We start from the raw sequence: 7230 nt of genomic DNA on the forward strand, positions 1-7230 counted from the left end.
CTCTGTGGGTGAATGCGGTCAGCTTGACTGTAGTTATTCTGGAAAGAAATTTCCAACTGTAAACTTGAGGACTCGGAGGCAGGCTCTCCCCTCCCTCTCTTCAATCTTCTCTTATAATGGCTAAGTTCTCCAAGAACATGGATAAGAAGACAACTTTAATTTTTTAAATTTAAATGTAAAACTGCATATGTTCACTTTATGTGTGAGTGTTCTGCATGCACATATGTGTACCGTGTACATCTGTGATATCCTTGAAGGACAGAAGAGGACATCGGATCCCCTGGAACTGGCATTATAGATGTTTGTAAATCACCTTGCAGGGTGCTGGGAATTGAACCCTACAAGAGCAACGTGTTCTCTTAACTGCTCAACTATCTTTCTAGTCTTGTGACTACATCTTTGTGAGAAATGCATGTCAGGGGAAGATGGGAGGTGGGGAGATGACAGAGATGGAGAGAGCCACAGATGCAGGGTTGATGCTGATTAATGCGGCAGGAAGAAACGCTGAATAGCCAGCATCTCAGACTGCAGCACTGTTCTAAAACGTTTAGGTCAAGTTATCAGAAAGTTTTTTGGGCCAAAGTTCACATTAGATGAATGATACTCTTTGAAGGAACTGTGAGCTTCTTATGTAAGGTTGGGTTGTGGGTCTCAGTAGCACACCCTTGGTAGCACACCAGGAACTAAGTTGATGCAACCATTAGTCACAGCGTAGCAGAAGACCCGCAGGGCAGGCCTTCTATCCTTCTATCCTTTAATGGTTCTATCCTTCTCCACACTTTTCCTCTCCTTCCCTCCCTTCCTCTTTCCCCCTCCCTCTTTCCCTCCCCCTCCCTTCCTCTCCCTCCCTTCTATCTCTTCCTCTCTTCCTCTTACCCTTTCTCCCTTTCCTCTTTCAGGGTTTTGGTTTATGACAGTGGCACATGACAGTGGCATTTTCAAGCCCAGGCTGTGCCTGAATTTAGAGTCTTCCCTTCTAACCCTCATTCATGGACTGGAATTATAGGTATGTACCACAGCTGGAAAGTTATTATTTCGGTAGAGTTTGTCTAGGTTCCATGCCTGGTGGCAGGCACTGGTGGTATATAACTGATGGGACACACACACTGTCTCCCCTCAGAATTCATACTCACACCATTGATTTTTTTTTTTGTAGTGTGTTCCTGAACGATATCAATCAGAAGCATTTATGAGTGGAGGGAAGGATACTCTCAAGCTCTATGTCCTCCAGCCCCATCACTTTTACTCCCTAAACAAAGTCCTAAACATCATTACAATGAGCCCATGTCCCAAACTATAAACCATGCCATTACTACAAGTATTAAAAACTCATGGGAAATGTGAAAGTTAAATTATACCTCTTTTGGAGCTTGAATCTCTTTTAAGAACTAGGGAAAACTCATGGGATTGGTTGATCCCAGGAAGTTCAGAGTATGTATTAAATATATAAACATTGACTTAATTCGCCTTATCTGGATGTGAGAGCTGAGATCCATCAGTATTATTCATAGGTGTGTCATAAGATTACATGTGTGGGAACTTGGGAAAAGCCATTCAGCTGTTCTTGGGAGGAATGGGGGTCACACAGAGTCTAGAGTGGAATTTTAACAGATAGAATTCTGAGTGGCCTGGGATGCTGACCCCAAGAGTGTAGAAATCTTCATTCTAGAGTTCCATAATTTCTGACTCACAGTCGCCACAGTCTGAACAATGTTTTAAATCCTCCTGCTGACGGTTTTTCTTAGTCTTTGTCTTCTGTGCTTTCTGGACCTCATCACTTTTGACCCTTACAATTCACCTTATCTGTGATGGTCCTGGTCTTGGTTTATCTCAAGATTTTTCACTTACTGTTATTAACTGCTTTGCTCTATAATTTCCCTGTTCAGATTCCAAAGAGAAAAATCTTTAATTGGCTCAGGGCTAGTTGGGGACTCGTATTCAGACTCCAGCTGCCATCCAGTCAGCTGGAAGGGAAAGGAGAGAGAGCCTTAGATGCTGCCCAAGGCTCTCCCTCCTCCTGGAGCAATCAGGTTTCCCTTTGGACAGAAAGACAAATTTGTTGTTGAAGACAACATTTTAAATGTCTTACTTGGCTCTGTACCACATCATGCTGAATGAAATACGGTTCCTTACATACCTGCTGTCTCCTGGGATTTTTCATCTGAGTGAATCCATTCTTTCTACTTCTCAGACTGAAGGAGGTGTGAGGATGCCAATATAAGGTTTATGAAACCCACACTCTGTGTGAGAATTCTGCGAGGGGCTCTGTGGATACAGTTTTATTTGATGGTGGCGATTCCTTGTGAGGGACATGCTGGCCACATTTTGATGAAGCTGAGACCCAGAGAGGGTCAATAAGTCTCTACATCTCCCAGAACTAGTCAGTGGCTCATCCAGAATTTAAACCCACATTCTTCATTCCAAATCTGTACACTTCCCTTCTCCTCTCCTCATGGACATGACCAACCAACCACTTAGCCTCACCCCAGCTCCTCATGCTTGTAGTATCTCTTTTTCAACATCCCCTAAGCCCTTTAAGAAAAATACTCATGAACGAGCGCAGACAGTATTCAATAAATACCTATCTCTATCCTCTGTGCCCATGACCCTGGCCAGGGGTTTTCAGACTCTAGTGAACATTCCCCTGTGTTCTTCCCTTGTCCATTACTCATTTCAGAATCCCAGTGACTCTTCTTGGGAGTGGCGATCCAATGCCATCGGCTTCCTTCTGCATGCCGTGTTGACCCTCTAACCAGACACTTTCTCTGAGGTTGGCTCTGGGATGTCAGAAGACCTAACTTTGAATCTTGGCTCCCTTACTAATGAGCTGGGTGACAGAAGGCCAGTTGTTCCAGTGACAAACGAGAAGGGGTTTCAAGCTTCTTTGAGCGGAGAGGCTATGTCCAGAAGGGAGGGTGGCTTCTCGGTTTGACTCCATCTCTGTGAACTTCTTGGCTGTGGTTCAGAGTCTTGAACTTTTCAAGATTAAGCCCTTGAAGGTGAATCAAGGCTCTCTTGCAGCCTACTGCTCTCTATTGGAGCCACCAGATGCCACAAAGGGTGTGGATGTTGAGTGAATGCTACTTTCCATCTGATTCAGGGCCTTTCATGTGGGAGGAATGTGAACTCTAGCCGACTGGGAGAACAATTCTCCATGTCTGAATTCATTTTCTCCAGCTCTTTCCTCAGACCATGGTTTTGATTTACCAAGGCTTTTGGATGTCACATACATCACCCCAGCAACCCTTGCTTCCCAGTCAGCCTGCTCATGCAGACCTTTGCGTGTGGAGACCCCTTTACATCTTTTGAGATTACATACCCTTTCATTCCTTGACATTGAGACTTTATATAGTTCTTTGTTTTGCGTCGTTTTGTTTTAAAAATAGGGTCTTACTGTAGCCTAGGCTGCACTTGAATTTGCTATGTAGTCAAGGATGATCCTGAACTTCTGATTCTCCTTCCTTTACCTTTGAAGTGCTGGGGTGACAGCTCACCTGGTTTATACAATGCTGTGGGTCAAATCCATAGTTCCATGCATGTCAAGCAAGCACTCTTCCAATTGAACTACATACCCAGAACCCTGTTGGTGTTTTTGTGTGTGTGTGTGTGTGTGTGTGTGTGTGTGTGTGTGAAGATAGGGTTCATGTACTCCAGTCTGGTCTCAAATTTGTTATATACCCAAGGATGACCATGAACATCTTATCTTCCTGCCTCTACTTTTTGAGTATTAGGATTACAGATGTGCACAGCCACACCTCCTGGCCTATACATAGTTTTTGATACTAGACTTATGTCTATTAGAAAAGCACATATGATTGCTTCTGTCAGACTGCTCATGATCTGAAGGGGATGCCAGTTAGTACAGTCATGGTAAGTTGGGCAAGTCTCCTTCAGAAAACTCATAGGAGCAAGGCAAACCAGTGTTGGCGTCTTTTTCAAAGTCTGCCTCTTAGTGTTAGGTATTACATGTACAATCTCACTGTGAGTAATTCTTCCAACAGTTCCCCTGGTTTTGTCATAATAAAATCCAGTTAGGGTGAATCTCAGAGTCATGGTTTCCTCTGAGGAGCCTGGCTTCTTCTACTGAGGCTGACACATACCGACTCTCTGCTGGGAATTGGCGGGGAGAGTGGCTTTTATTTCTGTGGAGTCAGGCGGGCCACATTTCTGTACTCATTATGTACCACCAGAGTGGTTACTCAATCTCTCTCAGCACATGTGTGTGTGTGTGTGTGTGTGTGTGTGTGTGTGTGTGTATGTATATGTATATGTATTTGTAGGTATATTTAATACATACATATTACATATAGATACACATAATACACATATGCCATCTCAAATAGGATTATCATGAGACTCTGTGTGAGATAGCAAGTTGGAATATTTAGCGCATGTTGTTAGCCAGTTATTAAGATAGATTTTTCAGCCCTTTTCCTAAGAGTACATTAGTGAGTAGCTAAACAGACTGTGCCAACGGTGAAGGAGATCCTCAGACAGACATTTCGAGTTGAGTCTACTGTTTCAGTCAACCATTAGGTCATTTACATGCATACATTCATCCCAGTTACTCATTAAATAACTGTACGCCAGGGCCACCAGGTCAGCTAGATCATGAGGATTATGTGGGAGACAGGGCAGAGTTATTGCTCTAGGATGCCATTTTCAATATTTTTCCCACTCCTTTCCTTTTCCCACGAGTGGGCTTTCCATTGAGATCCAGCTTTAGATAGTATGATTAAAAGGACATCATACAGGGAGCAGCAAGCAGAGAACAGAAAATAAGGCGGAAACTGTATTTCTGTGCTGTGTTTTTCTTTCCCTGTTATTGATTAGAGCCCTCTTGCCAGGGAAGGTGTTTCTCACACAGGAAGGATCTCGAGAGCCTATCTACTCTGTCCGAGTATTAATTACAGCCACGTGGGCTAGCAGCCACCCATGGAATCTCTGCTTTTATTTGTGTAGCTCTTTACATTATAGCAAGTGCTGGAGGCTGCGGTGCTGGTTTCTGTGGGGATGCAGGCCAGGGAGGACTTATAAATGTGGCCTCTGGCTGCCAGCAACAACTGCTAACTGAGGTGATGAAGGAGTAGGGGCTTTGCATAAATAGAAAAGCAAATGTGTATTTGTCGGCAATGCTTTCTCCTCCTTTGTTTCCCCCCCACCTTTCCAAAAATAAAGTGTATTGTTCCCAGGGAGTGGGATTTGCAGCAGCAGCTGCCTGCCTGCCTGCTTTCCTGCTGAAGAAGCCACCAGGGTTGACCTAAGTTTGTTCTGCTTTCCATGGACTCTGGGATCCCAGCAGCCCAAACAGAGGGATTTGTGAGGTATAACATCCTGGCACCCAACATTCCCCCACCCCGAATGTGCTCAGTACTGTGTGCTCACTGACCAAGGTTTGCCAATTATTCATGTGCTTGCTCAGGGCACACCTCAGCCCTAGGGCTCTGCATAGAACTTACCTGAGAACTTGTTTCAAAACACTGCCCTTTTCCATAGCTTCCGAAATCACCTTCGTTGTCTTGGCTCCAGTGGATGTTTGGCTTTCAATAGGTTTCTGGAATGTCACCTCCTGTTCTCCTGAGGGGGTCAGGCACAACTAGGAAGCTAGGTAGGGACAGACATGCTACTATGTTGCCAGCTAGCTTTACAAGCCTTTTGAGGATGTAGTGGACTTCTGACTGACAGGCAGCATCAGGACCAATGTGCTAGCACAGGGTAGACAAGTGCTCTGAGTTATATCTCTAGGCCTCGCCACCACTCCTTTTTTTTCTTTGAGTCAGGGTGTTATCTAATCCAGGCTGGATACCCAAATTTGCTATGTACCCAAAGCTCACCTTGAGCTCCTCATCCTCCAGTTTACCCCTTCTGAATGATAGATGTCATGCTTGTGGTATGTCAGCCTGGGCACAGCCCTTAAATTCTTAACATTTCTTTCACAGCAGGGTCTCAAGAAGTTACTCAGGCTAGCTTTGAACTTGCCATCTTCCTTTCTCAGCCTCAAAAGTAGCTGGGATTACAGGGAAAATCCATCAGGACCAGCTTAAGAGGGGGGCATTTTATTCAAGTTTCTTGGTGCTGAGTTAAATTGATTTGATTGCATTTAACCCACATAGATTAACTCCATGAGTTGCAGCTCGTGGAGTGTTTGATATAGCAAGGTAGCCGCACAAAATCATGGGTTTTCTTTTCAGACAGCTTCGCTAGTATAAAGACAGCTAACAGGGAAATGGTGGAGTGACTTAATGTGATCCTGGGAGCACCAGTCTTAGGAGATGGGAGAAAATAACCGAGATGCTGCAACTCTTGAGTGTAAAACAGTTCCCCAGCTGGAGAGGTGGTTCAGTGGGTAAGGCTTTATTCTTACAGAGGACCCAGGTTTGATTCTCAACACATACACAAATGCTCTCGACCATTTATAACTCCAGTGTCAGGGGGTGGGGGCGAGGGGATCTGATATACTCTATTTGACCTCTAAGAACACCAGGAATGCAGGCGGTGCATAGCTATACATTCAGGTAAAATACTCACACATGTAAAATAAAGCAAATAATAAAAATTTAGTTCTCTGGTGTTTTATCACCAGGTACAAAGTTTTCAAATGAGCTGGCCAGACCCATCACATGTCTCCATATTTGGTAGGAAGGTTTCAGGTTAGGTACTAGGTTATGTGACAATGTGATGTACCTTCTATAATAAAAAAGAATAATTACTGTGTTGAATTATCTATTTGCTAGTTTTTTTTAAAACTGTTTTTAGTGTTTTTTTTCCTATTTTCTTCCCAAATGTTTTTTTTAATTTTCTTTTCCCCCCAATTTTTATTAGGTATTTACTTCATTTACATTTTAAATGCTATCCTGAAAGTTCCCTATACCCTCCCCCCACCCTACTCCCCTACCCACCCACTCCCCCTTCTTGGCCCTGGTGTTCCCCTGTACTGGGGCATATAAAGTTTACAAGTCCAAGGGGCCTCTCTTCCCAATNATGGCTGATTAGACCATCTTCTGCTACATATGCAGCTAGAGACATGAGCTCTGGGGGTGCTGGTTAGTTCATATTGTTCCACTTATAGGGTTGCAGCCCCCTTCAGCTCCTTGGGTACTTTCTCTAGCTCCTCTATTGGGGACCCTGTGTCCCATCCAATAGCTGACTGTGAGCATCCACTTCTGTGTTTGCCAGGCACTGGCATAGCCTCACAAGAGACAGCTATATCAGGGTCCTTTCAGCAAAATC

The sequence above is a fragment of the Mus pahari genome, chromosome 14 (genome assembly GCF_900095145.1).
Source record: "Mus pahari chromosome 14, PAHARI_EIJ_v1.1, whole genome shotgun sequence".
In the NCBI taxonomy this organism is placed as follows: domain Eukaryota; kingdom Metazoa; phylum Chordata; class Mammalia; order Rodentia; family Muridae; genus Mus; species Mus pahari.